Here is a 21,724-nt window from a genome sequence, read left to right as displayed (position 1 = left end):
ATGACCTCCAAAGATTCATGTTATACAGGGAAAGAAGGTTGGCCAGTGTTCCTCTAGAGAAGTTGTGACTGCCTGCCAGAGAACCAACTCCAAGCGTTAGCCTCAGTGGAAACTCTAGCACTTCCAGATCTAAATCTAACACTGCGCAAGGAGTGCCTGAACATTCTAAAGGGTCTGGAAGTGACCAAGGAAAGAACGAAGAAACAGCTAAGGATATGGCTCAGTCAAGTGCAATGTCGCAACAGCAGGTTATCGCCTCCCCGCCAAGAGATTTCCCCCCTCTTATCATTGAAGCGCCACCCGTCACAACAGAACTGGACAAAGAATGGGAAACCTTCAATGAGCTAATCAATCTTGAAGGGCAAGCCCCAAGAACACCTGTGAACAATACACAGGTAGCGCAAGAAGTGGTTTCGACCATAGTCAGCAGTGTCACAGAAACTGAGCACATTCCTATCACTCCACCTTCTGAGCTTCTACTTAATGTAGAAGAAATTCCCCCACTGGATGTATTCTATAGTCCCCAACATAAAGCAGTTGTAAGGAGACAGAGGAAGAAAAGAAAACTAGAAAATACACTATCACAAGATGCTGAACATTTGGACGTCTTATGGAAAGACCCCAACAATAACCCAACTGAAAATCTCACTAAGTTGTCTCAGATCGCAGGAGCATATGCTTTTGAAACTATTGACAAGGCATCAGAAGTTCAGCAACTGTTGAAAGAACAAGAAGATCAAATACAGCTACTACAACGACAATTGCAACAAGCCAATGCTAATATTGAAGCTTCCAAACAGCTCGAGAAGTTGCAGGAAGACTTTCAGCAGATGCAGATAGGCTATCAAAGAAGTCTAGATGAGAAAGGAAAACAATTGCAAATTTTACAAGAAATGCATAAAGATGAGCCTAAGCTTGCGGAATTTATTTCAGAATCTATTGGCTTAAATGAGCAACTACTGCAGCAACAGGAAGAGTTGGGACGTAAGATATCACAGTGGAGTCACTATTGCGAGCTGAGCGATAAAATCACCAATCAAGTGGTAGACTTGCGGAGTGACTATGATCAGAGTGACAGACAAGTCACAGAATAGTTAGCTTGGCAGGATGAAGATGAAGGGAAAAGAGCAAGTGCACCCAGAATAAATGAGAATCATAAATAATTTCTCTTTAATAAATGGGACGATCAAATCAGGCAGGCGGAACAAGCAGCGGAGACAGTGGCCACGCAAGCAAGCATTCTTATTGACTGTGTAAATGAGAATTTACACAGGGCCAATTTAATTGAAGAGACCACCTCGGGGTACCTACCAAATAAACTACGACTGGGAGCAGAATGGAAGCAGAAGGCGTAGGAAAAGGGAAAAGCGATCCAAGCATTAAACAGGTTAAATTGGGAGTGTTATTGGGCATACTTGGTCAAGCCGCATAGTCAATGGATGACTGTGAAATGCATCATAAACGCGGCCGAAAAAGTAGTGCCAGCTCTCATAGATTATGTTTTCGCAGCCCAGCTCAGCGCAGAAGTCAGCCAGCCGACTCTCCTCAAGCCCATGATGAACACTTGCAACTTTAAAGACCAAATTTAGAAGTAGCCTTATTTTAGAATGTTGTTTTTTCTTTAAAAATTAGATTAGAAAAAGGACGGTCATTTGAAAACCGCATCCTAAATTTTGTAAATACACTATTATTAGAATTAGGAAGTAGTATTTTAACCCTTCTCATTGCATTTGGAGAAGGGTCCAGAAATTTGTCAAAAACGTGTCCTCGAAACATGCACTTCTGCACCCTCAGAGGAGGTTTTGATGAATGGATGGATCGAGATTTATTAATGTTTGCATTTGATGTCTGCTACTGATGTTGCACTTTTGTACTCTTAGTAGATGTTAGAACAAGTAGAGATAAATCGTTTTTTGCTTGAAGTTTATGAGTAGGATTAGTCATAAATGGTACTTTTATCTCTTGGCCATTTCTGCTTATATTCTTAAAGTGATATACAGTTTTCAGTTGTTTATATGTTACTGCATGAATGTATGAGTTACCATTTGGAACTTCTGTACAGTGGAGCCATTTATTTATGTCTGATATATGAATAAATTATTATGCGATATGTTGTTCACAACTGTTTTGCCTAACTTTTTATGCAAAGTGGTTTTCTTAATTGATTTCTATTCTTATGATAGCTGAATGATCTTTATTATCAGTTATTGTTTGAAATCTCTTTAGATCACATAATAGAAGAAATACACCCCGGGTTAGCATAGCTTAGATGTGTTGTTTCTCATTAGATTACAATAGCATAGAGTTAGTTTAAAAGTTTGAATTAAATTATCTTTAAGTATCCTTAGATCAGCAACATCCAACTCTGCACACACACACATACACCCTTAGATTGGGAAACCGGTCCCATTATCCCCAGTCGGACCCGCTATACCAAACGGATAAGGAGCTGCCAACCAAGGTCTGGACCGGGTGGGTATTCCCCTTGTTGTCGACCCGATTTTCAGAGCTTCAACACATCTGTAGCACTCAAGATGTAGCTTCCACCCTTAGGTCCTCTTTTTATTGGAATAATCATCAAGTTAGCATGCATAGTGTTAATTTTGGAAACGGTGGTAAAATTCCACCTTCGACAACTCAAATTACTTCTATAATTATTTCATTAGATTCCTCTTTTTGAGAGGACCAAAATTGACCTAAATATCACCCAATTTGGTTAAGAAAAAGTTGAGTTATGAGTTGTTTTATTCACGCATGTATTATGGAATGGGTCATCCCTAACCTCATGAGTAACTGTTTGGGTCAGTCTTAACCCCAAGTGACCCCTCAAGAAATAATATAAATACAAGATACCTCAATATCATTTCGACACATCTTCTCTTCTCTTTTTTCTTGGTTCGCACAAGTTCGACGGAAGGAGTTCACACTTGGGTCCGAAATTATAGGCGAAAGGTTCACTCTAGGTTAGGGTCTTCTGGATCTCGGTTGTTGACACATAATAGGGCATTATGTTCCATGATCACTAGCAAAAAAGCATATGAGAGTGACTATAAACCCTTGGACGTTGGCACAAAGGATTATGGGAGCGACTCTGGGTTCAAAGGTAGATCGGAAGGTTCTGGTCCCCGGTTGTTCAGACAGAGTAGTTTTAGGAGAGACCAAGACATCAAGGATGCTCACACAGCTAGGCTAGGGAGCAAATTTGGGTCTTTGCAGTTCAGTGTCAGAGTCACATGCGTAGAGACCTCCTGGGAGAGACTCTACAATCACAGTCGCTCACATACTGTATTTGTGAGAGCGAACCAGAAGTTTCAGTCGCTCACAGAAAATCTTGATGAGGGCGACGCAGTTCAGATCTAGGGTTTTGGCATCTTGGCATTAGATGGCTTCAGTGATCAGGTAGATTTGGGTTTCTCTCTCTACTGTTATATAGATTTGTATATTTGTAGATCTGGTTTTTTAGTTTCAGCTTCAAACATATGTATTGGGCTCATTGACAGTGACAACAGTACTCAACAGTATTTGGCACAGTGACAACAGTATACAACAATTGACATCGGTTTTGTGATAGTACATTACAACCATTAGTATGAGGGTTCTAATTCCTAGCATGATTAGATTTGTTTCATAGATATCATTATTGTTTTTCTGCATAGACAAATTTATGGATCATTGTACTCTCTTTTGCTGCATCATTTGATGATGATCTAAGAAGAAGAAGATTTGCAAGGGTTTTCCCCATAGTGGGTTTTGCCCTGGTCTCAGACCAATCCTGGTGTCTCTATGTGTGTGCATGCTTTCTTCTATTGTTCCTTTTATATTCTGCTGCATTGATGATGATGGTGATGTTGTTTCTTTCTATGTAATTGCATATGTTGATATATAATGGTGTAGATCTGAATAATGTAATGATGATATGGGGTGAACTTAATGTATTTATGATGAAATGCAACTATCATAGCAAAGAACAATGTTGCCCTAAGAAAATTAACATGGTATCAGAGTTGGGATGAAGAAAATCCATGGAGATCACCTCGATGATGACACCATTGATGGAAGCAAGAAGAGGATGGTGGAGACCTAAAAGAATTCTAGGGTTTGAATAAAACCCTAGGCATCTTGATGATTAGGGTTGATGTATTCTATGATGTTAGGGTTGGAGAGAAAACCTTGGTTTATGGAAACTATATGAGGTATAGTGTGGTCAATGAGAAGATGCCCAAGTACTTGTGGGAGATTCAACAAAACCCTAGATGGGATAATCCCTAGCAGATCTCATTGGATACTTGACGACAACATTGGTATATGGGCCATGGACAATGATGGTTATTGAAGATTGGTTCAAGAGGGAGATGATCACCTCTCATTGAAGATAACAATTTCTTGACTTATGATGCTTCTTACTTGTTAGACTTATGGATATGATGATTATGTTATTTCTTGTACTTCTTTCATATGTATATGAATGTTTCTAACCTCCTTGATGAGATTTTATATGTAGATCCTTCTTGAGGATCATTTTGAGATGTAGATCTAGAAAGAGACAAAGAGGTACTTAATGAAAAGGTGACAAAGTGCTCAAAAGTGGCCTATGTTTAAGGAGTAGGTGCTCAGGTATTTGAGACATGCATGGTTTGTTGTGTTTTAGCTATTGGCTCGGTAAGCCCTAAGGTATGATGAGAATGCATCTTTCTTTAATAGCTCATACATGCATATGAAAGTGACTTGGATCTATGTTTCCTATGATGAAAAGATGCACCTGGTGTTGAATTTCTTTTATCTTATTGAATTTTATGAGGCTATATAATATAGATACATTGGTACACTTGATGTTTCGCTAACATCTATGATCTATCTGTTGGATATCTTGATCCTATAAAGAAGGCTAGCACCTTGGCTCTAGAAAATGATACTCTTGATAGTTGCCATGATGGATTTATATTGAATGATATTTCATTAACTCCTATACATGAGTCTACTGGTAATGCTTGCGAAAATCATGATGAAAGCATATGGAAAGGGTGATTGACGCTCTTATTGTTTTGATAAAGCCTTATTGAATGACCTAATCTGTAATCTGATATCATTGGTCATGAAGTGCATGGAGACCTTGATGTGGGAGGTATAAGTGTAAGATTGATATTCCAGATCTCTTACTGTTTATGGTCTTGTCTTGATGGAATATGGTTAAACTGGATGCAGTAACTTGATGGAGAGACTTGACAAAAAATGATATTTTGTTCATAATCTTTGAGATATGATGCTACATCTATCTATTACTTTGAGTCTAAACCTTTGATGAAAGATTTATGTCATGATGCTCATAGCCATATGTTTATTATCAAACAGATTTTTTGTTGCATGACTCAAGTTGAGACAGGTTTCTTACATGAATGAAGATGAATGATTCAGATCCCCAGTCAAAGGGAGAATTAATTCTCAATATTCTTACCCTTATTACTTGCATTATATGCTATTGAAATATGATTTATGTGCATATGACAATATTGATCTACAGTAGAGTCTTATATTTGAAGCTCATTCAAAAATTATGGTTTTGATATGGTCATAGTCATAGATCTAGGAGATTTCATCCCTCATCGCACGCATGCTAAGGCCTAAATAGCATCCAGTAAACTAAAGTCGCTCCCATGCTAACCTAAAGAGAGAAACCAAAGGTTGACTGGTTTTGACCATCATCTAAAGCTTTCTAAACTTTTTTGAACTCTGAATCATGATGTCCCTGACGTATTCTGCCATTATTAACTAATTTCTAAAGTTGTTGAGTTAAATTGTTGATCATATAATGAAGTATTGTGCATAAAATGAAATGGTCACCTGGAAGATATCAGGACCACAAATGTATTGTATATAATAACAAGATTTGGTAATATTAAAAGGTTGAATGTTTGCCATAACATGAACATGAAAACTAAACTTGTGTTTGCAGCTGATCGGGACATACATATAGATATGTCACTATGTTTGTGCTACAAGAGGTTGGCATAATTTGGCATTACTGGTATATATGATCAATGTTTTGTCATGATTCTTGAAAATAACTTTGAATTGATGATTGAGATGCGCTTTGACTATAGATCTCTCTAGGATAGAAATTTGTACTTTACCTGATGACTAGTGATATGATCTGACGATTGTCGATTTGTCCATATATCAATACTATGAGGGCATGATGACTTATGTGGGTATTTGGAGATTAGCCTCCCTATTTTTAGCACAATTGTTGGAATAATGATATTTGTGATTTGGCATGAAAAATGGAACCTGAATGACTCATCCTTGATGTATTTATTTGCATCTAATGACAGGATGACTTATATTATGCTTATGAGAATAAATTGATAAATTTCGGATTGATAATGCATGACATGTTGGCATGATTTGATATGATCTCCACCTGTCTCCTAGTTGAAAGTATTAATACTATGATAATTATGACTTTGATAATGGTTGTGATCTGTCTTCTAAACTCTCACGACTTGACTTTATTGTTGATGGTACAACATTAAGTTATGTAAGGATGATTATGTTGGCTTAACTAGGCATTATGCTTAGAGCATTGCAATCCAGATATGTCTAGATTTGATAGTTATCTGATGAAGTCAGGATGATGAGTTCCAAGGTATATTATGATTTTATATCCTAATGATCTAGTTGTGACAGGTGATGAGCCTATGATGATATAATTAGAGGGATATGGCTTATGAATCTTGATATAATGTATCATGGCATGATGAATCAATTTCTGAAATTTGGGAAAGAAATTTCATATTGCAAAGCTATTAGAAAATGTTTTGAATAATGAAAATGAAAATCCTTGGATACTTTGATTAGAAGTTCAATATGTTGTTGAACTTGATATGGCATCCGGCGGTTGAAGCATTGATGTTCCATTTTGAACATTTTTCTGTATATGTATGATGTGCATAGAACCTTAATGAATTCATGAGTGAGTTGCTTCACTCACATAGAGTTTCCACTGAGCATGATTTGAAATATATTCATGTGATATTTCTCCTATGATATGTATCTGCATAGATGTATTGTTGATATTTGAGATTATTGTTGATAAGCACATTTGGATGTTGCTTTAGCATGTGATCTACCATGATATCTTGGATGAGAGGTCCATAACATGATCTAGGTTGATCATGATGTTGCTAGCATGGCTAGCTATGAGGCAAGATATGGAAGCTCTTTCGAGAGTTGTTTGAGCATGATCTGATATGACATGGATATCATGGATACATTGTGATGATCTGATTGGCAATACATCCCATATTTATAGTTGGGACTAAGATACTCTCATATATTAAGAAAGTGCAGTTGTTCGAAATAAGCTCAGGCTTATGGTTGGCACCTCCTTGAGAGGGAGGATGATTATGGTATCCTTTTGTGATTTATGTGATTATATATGATCTGACATGATATTTTATTTATTGTTTTGTATGAACAGGAAGAAACTGCTATTGAGACAAGTAGATGGAAGATATTCTCTCAAAGGAATCTTGGTTTTTAGAAAGCATCCCCTCCGGATGAAGGGCAACACTGATTAAGGACACTAATCCAACTCTTCCTACCCTGTTTGAGCTCCCAGGGTGAGGAATCGGGATGGAGGGCTCCTGAGGTTGAGGGAACTCTGGATAATAGGGTACTCCCATATTTATTACCAATAGGGTTGAGGGTTTTACTCCCCTATCTAGTCTTAGTAGAGTATACCGTAGTTGGCATCATACCCACAAGAAGGGTTTATTGGGAATATTACTCCTCGTCTAGCCAGCCAGTTGAGGGTATGCTTGGGGGTGCACAACCCAAGGTGATTGTGATGTAGGTGTTCTACCACATGACTATTCTGGGTCATTGAGGGGAAGATCAGTAGGAAATAGGATGGATTGAGATGAGCCGATATGATTTCAGGTTGAGGGTATATCTCCACGATGAAATTCCAGGGTCAAGGGTTTACTCCCTTGTGTGATGAGTTATCATATTGCTCGGTATGGGTGGAAGCTATTGCTCCCCGATGTGGTTCGAGGTTGAGATGTTCTCCTTGATGATATGCTTTTTGATGAAAACATTTGAGATAGCAGCCCACCGACATAGATTCCAGATAGCACCCTGATGGATAGATGGTGGTATATTTAGCTCCCCTCGAGTATCAAATTCTTCTTCTTCTAGATCTGAGAATGTTTAGCATATGAGCAGGAACAATCAAGAGATAAACAGAAATATGAAAAGGATAGATCGAGATGTACAATGATGATTTGTGATCATGAGACACTTGAGATGGACATGGCACAACAACTACATGACAGAGATGATCTTTGATGATACATGATGACACTCGAAGATTCCAGAATGGCATATTATTCGATGGACAAATATTGGCAGGTGGAATTCTCCCTAGTTGAGAGGGAGTGTTAATTTTGGAAAATGCGGTAAAATTCCACCTTGGAAAACTCAAATGACCGAGATAATGATTTCATTAGATTTCTCTTTTCTAGAGGACCAAAATCGACCTAAAGATCACCCAATTTGGTTAAGCGAAAGTTGAGTTATGAATTATTTTATTCACACATGTATTATGGAATGGGTCAGCCCTAACCTCATGAGTAACTACTTGGGTCGGTCTTAACCCCAAGGGACCCCTCAGGAAATCCTATAAATAGAAGAGACCTCAAGATTGTTTGGACACATCTTATCTTCTCTTTTTTCTTGGTTTGCACAGGTTCGATGAAAGGAGTTTGCTATAGGGTATGAAATTATAGGTGGAAGGTTCACTCTTGGTTAGGGTCTTTTGGATCTCGGTCTTTGGCATAATAGGGAATTTTGGTCCCTGGTCGTTGGCACACAAGCCTATGAGAGTGAATATATACCCTTTTACGTTGGCATAAAGGCTTATTAGAGAGACTCTGGGTTCAGAGGTAGATCAGAAGGTTTCGGTCCTCAGTCGCTCACACAGAGTAGTCCTAAAAGCGATGAGGACATCAGGGTCTTTGGCACAGCTTGGCTAGGGAGCGACTTTGGGTATTTGTAGTTCAGTGCTAGATTCACATGCATAGATACCTCCTAGGAGTGACTTTGGAGTCAAAGTCGCTCACACACTTTCTCCGTGAGAGTGACCTAGAAGTTTCAATCGCTCAAAAATAGAGTTGATGAGGGTGACCCAGTTCAGATCTAGGGTTTTGAAATCTTGGCATTAGATGGCTTCAATGATCAGGTAGATCTGGGTTTCTCTCTATTGTTATAAATATCTATATATCTATAGATCTGATTTGTTAGTTTCCACTACAAACATATGTATTGGGCTCATTGACAGTGACAGTAGTACTCAGTAGTATTCGACATAGTGGCAGCAGTGTACAACAGTTGACATCAGTTTGTGACAGTACATTATAGCCATCAGTGTGAGGGTTATGATTCCTAGCATGATTATATCTGTTTCATATATATCATAATTGTTTTGCCAGATAGACATAATTATGGATCATTGTACTCTCTTTTGCTACATCATTTAATGACAATCTAAGAAGAAGAATATTTGCAAGGGTTTTCCCCATAGTGGGTTTTGCCTTGGTCTCAGACCAATCCTGGTGTCTCTATGTTTGTGCATGCTTTCTTCTACTATTCCTTTTATATTCTGTTGCATCTTTGATGATGGTGATGTTGTTTCTTTCTATGTAATTGCATATGCTGATATATAATGGTGTAGATCTGAATAATGTAATAATGATATGGGGTGAACTTAATGTATTTGTGATGAAATGCAATTATCATTGCAAAGAACAATGTCGCCCTAAGAAAGATATTATGCATAATTTTTTGTGTAGTGTATTTCACATGGTGTAAATAAGAGTGCGTGTGATTTTTTATCTTGTTTTGGTTTGTGTGTGTTGACAAGTTTATTGCATAACTATTGTGCATGGTTCTTGATTGACAAATGTCAAGATCGTCTTCGTTTTATGTAGGCTTTCTAGAAGATGCCATCTATAGCACTCGAGATGTATCTTCCACCACTTGGGTCCTATTTTTTCCCACTGATGAGATTGTGGGGTCAAGCGGCATATATATTTTCCAGGTCACCAAGAATGTGGCAGAGTATAGTGACATGATTGAGCTATTAAGTGATGTTATTTCCCTTGGGCTGCACCACGTTGTCAAACTTGACTCGTAACTTCTAGTGCCTCAATTGAACCACATTTACTTTGTGAGGAATCCTACATTAGTTCGTTATTATTTGAGTGTATGTCTCTTGGAAAGACATTTTGATTAATTTTTTATTCACATATTCCTAGAGGCTACAATGCGCTTGTTGATTCATTTGTTAACTACGTGTTGGACAAGCATTTTTCACATTATGAATTCCATACATGCACATGAAAATGAACTCATAAGTACACATCATCTACAAAACATGCCATAGAAGACATCATATTTTATTAATTCGAAATAAAGTTTTACATCAAAACATGAGTACATAGTTCAAAATAAGGCATTTGAGGCCCAAGCTGTAAAGTTGAGTACATATGCTAGATACAAAACCCATCCTAGGAATACTATTATAGGAATTCAATCATGCTCATGTTGGTGGTAACACGACACGAAATGTTCAATCTGGTGTAGGAGGCCTTGAAGGTGATGTCAGAGAACCCCCATGGTGTGCCTCTATAGGTGTGGAGGGATGTTATCCATAGGCATTGGCTGAAATCCAAGTGTAAGACCCTCCACATTGTGGGTAAACTCCTGCAAGGCATTGTTCTCTCCTCCCTCCTCCTTCTCCTTGGGCACTTCTAAAACCAATCATGTTATTATTCCTTTGTGATGGAGTGGTCACTGGCTTGGGGGATGGGTTTGTCCCACGTCTACATATCATAAAAGTCAAACATTCATCATCATGTACCCATGAAATTGTCCAAAAAAAATATGAAACACTCAAAAACAAAAAAACATAAAAAATACCAAAATACCAAAAATTTCTTACCAAGGGCATCCCGGGAAGCAAGACAAGGTCTGGATCTAGATCCCTACCTAAATTTGATACCCTCATAGACATAATTGTCAATGCCCAGAATCATACTCTTCAACCATTTTAATTATTTTGAATCGAACCAATGCCCACTAGGAGCACCTTCTTTCCTCATCATCATATATGACCATCGACTCATACGAGTCATCTCAGGGCTTGAGTCATCTTCATACTCCTATTGGGTCCTTATTTAAAATGTAGTGACCAAGGTCTCCTCGCTTGTGCCTTAGGCAATGAATTCCTTGAATTTTCCTTCTCCCAGTATGAGTGAAATATCATGAATTAGAGTTCAGTTAGGATGAGTTATTTCCAATTTATTGGAATAATCATCAAGTTAGCATGCATAGATTTGGAGCTTCAGTTAAATGGATCCTTCATCAATTTGACTGCATAATGAGGTGGAAGTTACAAGTTGTGTTAGAGTGAGTTAGTATTTAGTCATGATTGAAGGAAGGATGAGTTAAGAACTCCAATGTTGATTGGAGAGAGAAAGAGTGTCACTCTTAGTTAACTCAAATTGAGTTCTAAATTAAAACTGGGTCTCCTTGCATGCTCGAATTGGGCCTATAAAGAGGAGAACATAGGCACAAGAAATTATAAGTATTTTTCATGATGTTTGTGATACAAGACAATTCACAAGTTTGTGAGAGACTTTTATTGTGGAGAGCGCATAACTTGTGTCCTAATAAATGGGAGATGACAAGTGAGGAGGCTTCTAGTGTGCACAAGAGAGCAGGTTTTGCAGAGAAAGTCAAGGAGGCAGTAAAGGAACAGTTGCATGCTAGAGGGTCAAGATCAAGCAGCAATCAAGACAAGTTGAGATCAATTGTATCAGTTGAGATTTCTGAGAAGCAAAACACCTCAAGATATGGATTTATTTTTAATAGATACAATTTCTCAAGAACAATCAAAAAAATACCACAACAAAGAAGCAGGTTTTCTTTGTTGGGTTTCCTTAGAAAACAAGTGTGTAAATTTGTGGGATGGTTTCTTTATATCTTTGGTGTTTTTCTGCTACTTATGAATTGTTAAGAAACCATATATCTTGGTGAAAGTAAACAATATTTTAGTTTTCAGTTATTCATCTAGGTATTTGCAAAGTTTCATATAAATTTAACATGGTATCAAAGAAGAGATTAGTATAAAGACCAACACCAAATTGACTAGTTAATGAATATCGCAGATCAAGTAGAAGGCTTTTGCTAAAGTTTGAAGAGAAAAGCAGTTCTTTGGATAGCAGTATGGCGTTCCAAGGACTAAGCTCAGATCATAGTTTGGAGGGAGCCTAGAACTTCTACATATGGAAGTAGTGGATCTCAGTAGTGTTGGAAGATAATGGAGTGCTCAATTATGTGAAGTAGGCAATAGCTCCACCTCAGGATACCCAACAATTGATCCAGCATAACAAGAGTGACACCAAGCTGAGTAGGATCATTCTTGAAGGGATAAGATATCATAGTATCTGTCGTATCCATGAGAAGAAAACAACATATGAGATGTTTAAATCCATTTTATATTTTTACCAAGGTTCCAATGATGCTAGGAAGTTGGATCTCATGGAGAAGCTAAGGAATATCCGGATGAGAAAAGGAGATCCCATCATCACGTATATTTCAAAGTTCACTTAGGTTCAGGATGAGTTAGGTGGTGTGGGTGTGAATGTATTAGACAATGACCTTGTGAGTCTTGTGCTTTTGGAACTTCATAATTCTTGGGAGAATTTTCAGGATGCAATGAGTGTCAAAGAGAATATTCCTAGTTGGGAAATGTTATGGAGTGATTGTTTCCAAGAAGAGATTCGAAGAGGCATGATATATGGGAGATTAGATCTGAAAGAGGATAATGAGAAATTTTCCCTAGCAAGAAAATGTAGAAAATCCAAGGGCGTGAGGGGCCAAGGAGAGGTTGAGTCCAGTCAAAAGGATGAGAAGAAGAAGAAGGATCTAAGAGGGATCAAACACTTCCATTGCTATGAGTTCAAGCACTATGCCACTAAGTGTCCTAATCGGAAGAGGGAGTCTAGTAAGGATCATGTAGGTGCATCAACTGAGGTAGACTTGTTTTTCTCTCAATTGGAGAAATATTTATCATTGACATACAATATTGTATGGTATATTAATTTAGGAGAATCCTTCCACATGTCCAAAAACAAGGAGTATTTCAACCACTTTAAGGAGAAGTACATGCAATTTAAAATTGAGCTATGATAAGATGGAAAGTACTTAACTAGGGGAGTTAGTACTTTTAGTTTTGAGAGGGATTCAAGTAGCTTTCTCCATATCAGATATTCCCTCTATGTTCCAGGCCTAAAGTAGAACCATGTTTTAGTATCTACCCTTGAGGAAAAGGGTTATGATATTATCTTCAGTAGAGGTAAGGGTTACCTTAAGCACGTAGCTTCTAGATGTAAGTATCAGATAGGTGTGAGGAAGAATAATTTGTACCTGATCTAGGTTGAGATAGGTACAAGCTTTAGAAACAAGGCAAAAAGTGCGCAAAGTAGAGACTTAAGGGTTGAGGAGAGCAGAGCTCTGAGGGAATCCTAAAAGAAAGAGCACGTTAGATCTCCCAAGAAGGATCCTCATCCAATATAAAATTTTGAGTCTTGGCTAGTTGGAAAGTGGGCCAACTAGCGAGATGATGAGGAGAAGAGACCAGAGTGAGTGGAGACAACCACTCAGTCAAAGACTCTTGGAATAGGGAGAGTTGATCCAGGTGGGAAAATGAGTTGTTTAGGGGGGATCAAGAGAGAGTTTGATCTCCCAACACCGCATCCAAATAGAGTAAGCAACCACAGAGATACATGGGGTACATGGCACTTATGACTAAGGTGATAGAATCAGATCATAGGAGCAATGTTGGAAGGAACAAGTCTTCAAATCATATTCCACAACAAGAAGCTGAGAAGTCTTCTATTTTAGAGTGATTAGCTACAAGAGCATATACTGTGGTGGTATTGAAGACAAATCTAGGTGGATGAGATTCTTCCAAAAATACCTTCCTCGCTAAGAGGGAGTGTTGAAAATGTAGCAAGAAAGGTCTTTTGGTGTGTGCCTTAGCCAGTGAAGACCCTAAATTGTCCTTCTCCTAGTATAAGTGCAAGCTCATGAGTTTGACTTCAGTTATGATGAGTTATTTCCAGTTTACTAGAATATTCATCAAGTTAGCATGCGTAGAGTTGGATTTTTAGTTAAGTGGAGTCTGCATTAGTTTGACTACAAAACGAGGTAGTAGTTACAAGTTCATCTAGAGCAAGTTAGTCTTCAATCTTGATTGAAGGAAGTACGAGTTAAAAACTCTAATTTTGATTGGAGAGAGAAAGAGTGCCACTCTTAGTTAACTCATAAATCATAACTCGAGTTCTAAATTTTAACTGGGACACCTTGCATGCTCAAATTGGACCTATAAAGAGGAGGACGAAGGCACAAGAAAGTTTTGTGCACAAGGTTTGTGAGACAAGACATTTCACAATTTTTTGAGAGTCTTTGATTATGGAGAGTGCATAAATTGTGCCCTAAGAAATAGGCAATCACAAGTGTGCTAGAATTTAGGAGAATTGGTTTTGCATAGGTTTTGAAGAGTTGGGGTCCTAAGAAATAGGAGGCAGAAAGTGTGCAAGGAAGTAGGAGGAATTGCGCTAGGATTTAGGGGCCTCTTGTGTGCTAGGAAATAGGGATCTAGTGCACAAGGATTTAGGAGGCTTCTAGTGCATAAATGAGAGTGGGTTTTACAAAGAAAGCCATGGAGGTAGAAGAGGAATAGTTGCATGCTAGAGGGTCGAGATCAGGTAGTGATCAAGGCAAGTCGAAATCAATTGTATCGAATGAGATTTGTGAGAAGAAGCAAAACACTTTCTCAAGAGATAATTGTTTTACAATAGATCCAATTGCTCAAGAACAATCAATAAAAGACCACAAAAAAGAAACAAGTTTTCCCTGTTAGGTTTCTTGAGAAAAAAAAGTGTGTCAATTTGTGTGTTGTGTTTTTATATATCTAGTGTTTTTATTCTGTTTCTTATGAATTGTTAAGAAACTTTATATCTTGGTGAAAGTAAACTAGTTTTCAAATTTTAGTTATTCATCTAAGTAGTTGCAAAGTTTCATGGAAATTTAGCAGGACTCATGCTCAAAAGCCTTTCTAGGAAGAAGGATGCCACTATGCTCCCATAGCCTAACTATTTTACCTCTCTTGCACTAGGTGAGTTTTTCTTTAATATTTGCTAATATTCCCTCACACCAATTGAACGAAGTATGTTCTAGACATCTTACGTCCAAGTCAATTTGAGTCTTGGTAGCTAGGTGTGATGTAGTTAACCAGGTGACACAAGTGATGGTAAGGATGATGGATTTCAAGGTTAGGTCAATTATGTTTCGAATGGGCACTATGCTACCCAATTTTCATGTACCTAGAGTACAATGCCTAGCCACATAGTCATCTGCATTATCTTCACTTAGGCTACTCAACCCACTCAGAACTTCAAGGGCACCATGCTTGCTAGATAAACTATTCAAGATGCATGTGTCCTCAACCTCTAGCCTTAGAACTTATTTCCACACAAACACAACTCATTATTCAAATCCCACCAAGCTACTAGTTTCTATAGTAAGCAGATTTGGCTCATCCCGCTTAGTGCTTCAATTTTTTTTACTATGCCATAATATCTGATAACCTTGAGAGTTGGAGGATGGTCCATGGCTCGAATATAATTCTCTAGGTTCTTTCTCTCTCTCCAATAAACCATTTTTGTAACCTCCAAAGTCAAAACACTCAATTAAACCCTTGGTCAAAGACAAACATATCAGGAAAACATGCACAATCCTTAGCAATTTCTCAATAAATCTAAGGAAAAAAATTAAGGGCATGGATGCCAGTTTTCCCTATTGTAAATTATGGTTTTTACATTGTTTGAATATTCACATTTGACAATCATCCCTATGCTCACCCAAATTATCCGTGTGAAATCTGTGTCCGCGCGACTAGCCAAATTAGGTCTTGCAAATTTTCTCTTAAAAATCGACTGAGAGATACAACGAAACTTATCAAAGGAGATAATAGGGTGTGAAGACGTACCTAGCTTAGACAATTCAAAAAAATACAGTTTTTAATTCTTGCAATCTTCTTCCCAAGCTTGAAGATAAACTAGTGATTTACTCCTCCTCTTAAATTTCCTCACTTGAAAATGTAACAATGAGTTATGGGAAGGTATGTTCGTCTTTTTATAGAATATTTTAATATTAAATTGGGGAAATTTTTCCTTTTTATCTTTTTCCCAAGGATAGGGGTTATTTTTTATTTTACTTTTAATGACTTTATTCATAGGAGTATGGGGCCTTTTATTAGTATTTCTTTCATGGGGTACTTTTTTATGGTTCCATTATGCCAATGGGACTAAGATACTTTTTCTTGAACTTGGGTAGGTCTCTCATCACCATTATCATTTCATTCTTGATTTACATTTCCATCTTCATTCAGCATTGGGTCCTAACCTATCGGGTTGTGATATTAAACTCTCTTTTATGCATGACATCATGACTTGGTGGTAGAGCTTACCTATATATGGATGCCCTAAATTAGCACCTTTGCTCTGTATTGGTGTCCATGCATCATTTATATATTTCATTTTCATAATTCCTCCTTTTGACATGTTAGGGTCCTATAATATAGGAATCAAAGTGTTTTTGCCTCTTGTTATTCATCTTGGGGATTTGTTTGTCAATTTTTGCCTATGAGTTGCTATGTGTCATAGTCTAAACATTTGTATGAAAAGAGAGTCAAAAGAGCTAAGGTTTTGTAAATATATGTGTTGTAAAGGGGGTCTTTGAACCCAAAATCAAATTTGTGAGAGTCTAAAGTTCATGAGGGGGTCATAATTTCAAAATTGTACTCATGGAGGGAAAAGGAGTCATTATGAGGGTTCAAGGGGTCAATTCATGGGGTTTCATTCATCATAAGTCAAGTATGAAACCATGTTAGTTAGGTTTAGTTAGTTAAATTTTGTTATGGGTCTGTTAGTGGTGTGTACTTTTCATCATTGGAAGATATCCTCATCTCACCTCACTTCCTCCACTCAAAATTCACCATCATAACATGAAAGAAAGCATGTGGAGGCATAAATTTCAATTTTTTTTCAAGTTTTCCTCATTCTTATTCCATTGTAATCCAAGCTCTCAAAAGGTTTAAGAGATTGTAGAGGTTGAAGGGAGGTGTTTGAAGCTCAGGTGAAAGAGAGCAATGCACATCTACTGCATAAAACACCATTACTGCGTAACTTCTATGCACAAATCTCAGAAGCCCATAGACTGTTAGGCAAAAAGGAAAAATCAAAAATCTCAAAGTAATAGAAACTATTGTAGATGAAAAATCAGATCCTCTGACTAAAACACCTATGCTAGATAATGGATTGTTTGAATTTATACGTGATAACCTTAAAAAAAAGATACTTATGGCATATTTTCTAAGCCTGTGGATCCAAAAGAGCTCCTAGATTAACATGAAATCATACAAAACCCAATGGATTTTGGTACAATACGGTGGAAGCTTACAAAAGGAGAATATACGTGTTTTGAACAGTTTGAGAAGGACTTCCTTTTGATTACTACCAATGCAATGCACTATAGAAATGCATCAAATACCATCTATTACAAACAAGCTCATGCAATACAGGAGCTAGAAAGAAAAAAATTGCAGGGTATACACCTGGATCCAAAAGGTGCTGAAATGGAGTTTAGATTCACATCAAAGGAAAAATTCATATTTTCTTCTAAAAATTTAACCAAAAGGCCTGGACTTGGAAGATCTCAATTTAAACCCGCGGGTTTAGTTTTTTCCTCTGGTGCAAATCTTGCTACAAGAGACCATCATTAGGGGAATTTTTAGGTCTAAAATGGGCCTCCTAAGAAAAATGTACAACCAAAATAAAATTTATGAGAACCAATAGGATTTAAGATGATGATGTCAACCATGGGGGATGTTGGCTTATTAGGGCCTAACCCAGGTTCGGAAGAGTTATTAGCCAAACAAATCCCACAGCTACCGGCCCTTTCAGCAACAATCCGCAGAGCGCGAACTGAGGTCTCACCCGAGGTAGCAGGCGAGGGTGTTGGAACTAGGTTTCTACACCCTTGGGATGTCTATATGTGGTCAGGAGGGGTTTCGAACCATTCTGTGGCCTCATGCCACTTTATACTGCTATCAGGCCTTCGCGTAGATCCACACAAATGCGCTTTCTTATTAATAAATGTATTACAGATTTGATCTTCTTCTTACAGTCCTTAAGCAAACATTTAACAGTAAAACCCAGTAGGTGCAATCATAATTCTTAAAGACAGTCATAAACTCATAAAGCCGATGCATAAACCAGAATATAAACAAATCTACAATATTTCAGAATCAACACAATATTTCAAAACCCAGTTATCTTTATTAATATCTTTGTTTTAGTACAATCCACGTCTTGTCCTGCGCACACAACTGCAGGGGTCTGTACACACAGTTGTGGAGCCTCTATCTAACCCCTAACACCCATGACCCAGACGTACAGACTCAAAGCCACTGTTACCTTCACAAACCCATAGCACATCATATCTTTCCCAAAAAGTTGCTTCTACCCTTAGAGCCTTGCTCTATTTATATATTCCCATGGTTCACGAACCATGGGCAAGCCGACTCACTTCCTATTATTTTATATTATTTTTGGGCGGGCAACCCTTTTGACTCGATCTATTACATTTCGCGCTCCGCGCACTTCGTAGAACTTTTATAATATCATTACCCTAAATTAAGGACTCTAAGCCCCAAAACCGTTATGCAGGGCCTCCACTACCCAACAGGCCCCTAACACAATCATCGTGACTCATCTCGAGTCACTCATCGGTACGGCAATATGCGCTGCCAAAGCTTCGCAGTCTGCCATCCCTATGAGTGACATACTTCATTCTATTGCTCCCTCTTTGTCTCCTGCAACTCTTCTTCAAGCTTCTGCTCCATTGCCTCTACTAATTCGCACAACCGATGATGCTCATTCTACTCTGCTCGGTTAACACAGAGCACCCCCTCATAGGATTTTAGCTCAAGCTAGGGTGCGGCATATGGGAAATCTTCATGCCAACACAACAAGTTATCAATTCCTGGTCCACTATACGCACTATCTGTTGCAGCTTGTGTTGCAATTTTGCAAGAAAGTTGTTGTTTTCCGCAAGATCCCAATCTTCAAGGTGCATCAGAGATGAACTGTTAGCGGAAATTCCATCATTTGTCTCCATATTGACATTCTTTCCCTTATTTTTTATGGGTCACTGGCCAGCCCATGGGTTAGGCAGAGGCATCCGGACTAGTTTTGCTTCATGTCTAAGAAGTTCTAGTACATCCCCTACCGTCAGTGCTGAACTCTGTGCGGCACCCGCGGCCGTCAACACCATACTATCCAGAAAGTCCTGCGTCTCCATTGGCCATATTACAACCCCCGAGCTTACTCCTATAGCGTCAATGATGAACAGTTCCATACCAGTGGAAAGGCACACTGGCTTACTTCTCTCGAAACCACAAATCGTTCAATGGATGTCCTCTGGTGATTTATAAGCATTTGGAATTTAAAATTCAGTCATTCCCTCCTTTTCTGGTGCCATAATGTTAAGCCTGTGGCAGATTGTTCTGGATCGGGCTCGTACCTCGTCTCCTAATTTCCCGTCACCCACTCCTTTTTGCCATAATTCAGACATCTTGTCATGAACAGTGACAGTAATGGTCACTTTTTAGCTTGTCCATGCAGCAGCGCAGCTCCTTCCGCACAACCGCAATCCTTGTGACATATCACTTCTATGCGCACCCTTGTTGTTGTGTAGCTCCTCCCCAGACTGCTTTATCATCTCGCGCTCTCTTTCAACTGGTTGGAGTGGTGAGACTGTCCTTTGGTTAGTTAGTCAGGCCGTCAGCCCACCTGTGTAGAGCTTCAGGCGACTGCCATTTACTCTGCCTGGGAAAGGCTCTCCATTCAGCTTGGCAAGCTGGACTGCACCTCCATCGGTGACTTCTTTGACTACATAGGGTCCCAACCAATGCATTCGAAGATTTCCAGGGAATTTCTCGAACTTGTTGTTGTATAGTAAGACTAGATCATTTTCTTTGAACGTGCGCATCTTGATATGGCAATCATGCCAAGATTTTTCCCGCTGCTTTTGTACCTGGTGGTGGAATCCTGCTAGTCATTCAAGTTCTTCTAGTTGTTCAATCCTCTCTTCCAAAGCCCCGTGATCTGCCATGCATGTTGTCACTACTATTCACAAACTAGATACAATGTATTCCATTGGCATGACAGCTTCCTTTCCATAGACTAACCGGAAAGGTGTTTTTCCTGTCAACTTCTTGCACATTGTTCGGTATGCCCATAGCACAGCAGGTATGCACAAATCCCAATCGTTTCACTACGCATTACATACATTTGTCAATGGAGTCTCCAAAATATTGTTAAAAGCTTCAACGGTCCCATTTACTTGCGAGTGGTACGGCGTACTCTGTTGATGATATATCTGGAACTCCTTAATGAGCGCGTTGATAGTCTCATTCAAGAAGTGTGTTCCGTGGCTGCTCATCAGAATTTTTGGACATCCAAATCGTGTTAACACATTCTTGAACAAAAATTTCACAGTTGTAACGGCCGTGCAGTCCTTAACCGGCTGTGCTTCCGCCCATCGGGTCAAGTATTCTATCACGGTGATGATATAACGCACACCCGTCTTTCCTTGAGGTGTGATAGGCCCCACAAAGTCGATCACCCATTTTTCAAATGGTTGCAGCATCATCTGTGGCTTGAGTGGCATTTCATCCCTCCGTGATGGTTTCCCAGTCTGTTGACATACGTCGTAGGCCCGATAGTACGCTTTTGAGTCTTGATGCAGACATACGTCACAGGCCCGATAGTACGCTTTTGAGTCTTGATGCAGAGTTGGCCACCATATTCCAGTGCAAAGAATCTTCTGTGTTGTGGTGCATCCCGCATAATGTCCTCCTACAACCCCCCCATGTGCTTTGGCAAGGATCTGTCCTCACTCAAATTTAGGTACATATCTGCGTAATATTTCATCGTTGCCCATTTTGTAGAGGTGCCCTGCAATTACAGTAAAGTCTGTTGTGCGTATCGCCAGTTCTTTATTTTGTTGAACAGAATACCCCTGTGACGCGGTTCCTATGGTTAAGAAGTGGATTATATCCTCAAAGTGGCCATCCGCGATGCGCACTGCATAAAGTTGTGCATCAGGTAGTCCTTCCTCCAAGTTTGTGGGCTCTTCGCCATTCTCAATTCGAGACAGGTGATCTGGGCCTACGTTTAAGTGTCCCGGCTTTACGATGACTTCAAAATCATACTCCTAAAATAATAACAACCATCTACAAATGTGACCCCCAACACAGGCTTATTCATGAAGTATTTTAGCGTGGAATGATCAGTATACATCTTAAAGTGTCCCCCGAGTAGATAGTGGCAGTATTTCTAGAGCGCGTATACCATCGCCAGCCCCTCACGCTCAGTAGTGGATTAGTTCTTCTTAGCTTTGTATAATCGTCGACTTGCGAATGCGATCGGGTGATTAATTCCTTCCGCTCCTTCCTGTGTGAGTACCGCGCCCAGTGTGATACACGACATGTCAACATGCACGTGAAATTCGATGTCCCATTTTGGAAAGACCA

Source organism: Pinus tabuliformis, chromosome 2_1 (genome assembly GCF_031772625.1).
Source record: "Pinus tabuliformis cultivar Carrire ecotype Pingquan chromosome 2_1, CPIR1, whole genome shotgun sequence".
NCBI lineage: Eukaryota > Viridiplantae > Streptophyta > Pinopsida > Pinales > Pinaceae > Pinus > Pinus tabuliformis.
This window is presented reverse-complemented; position numbering follows the sequence as displayed.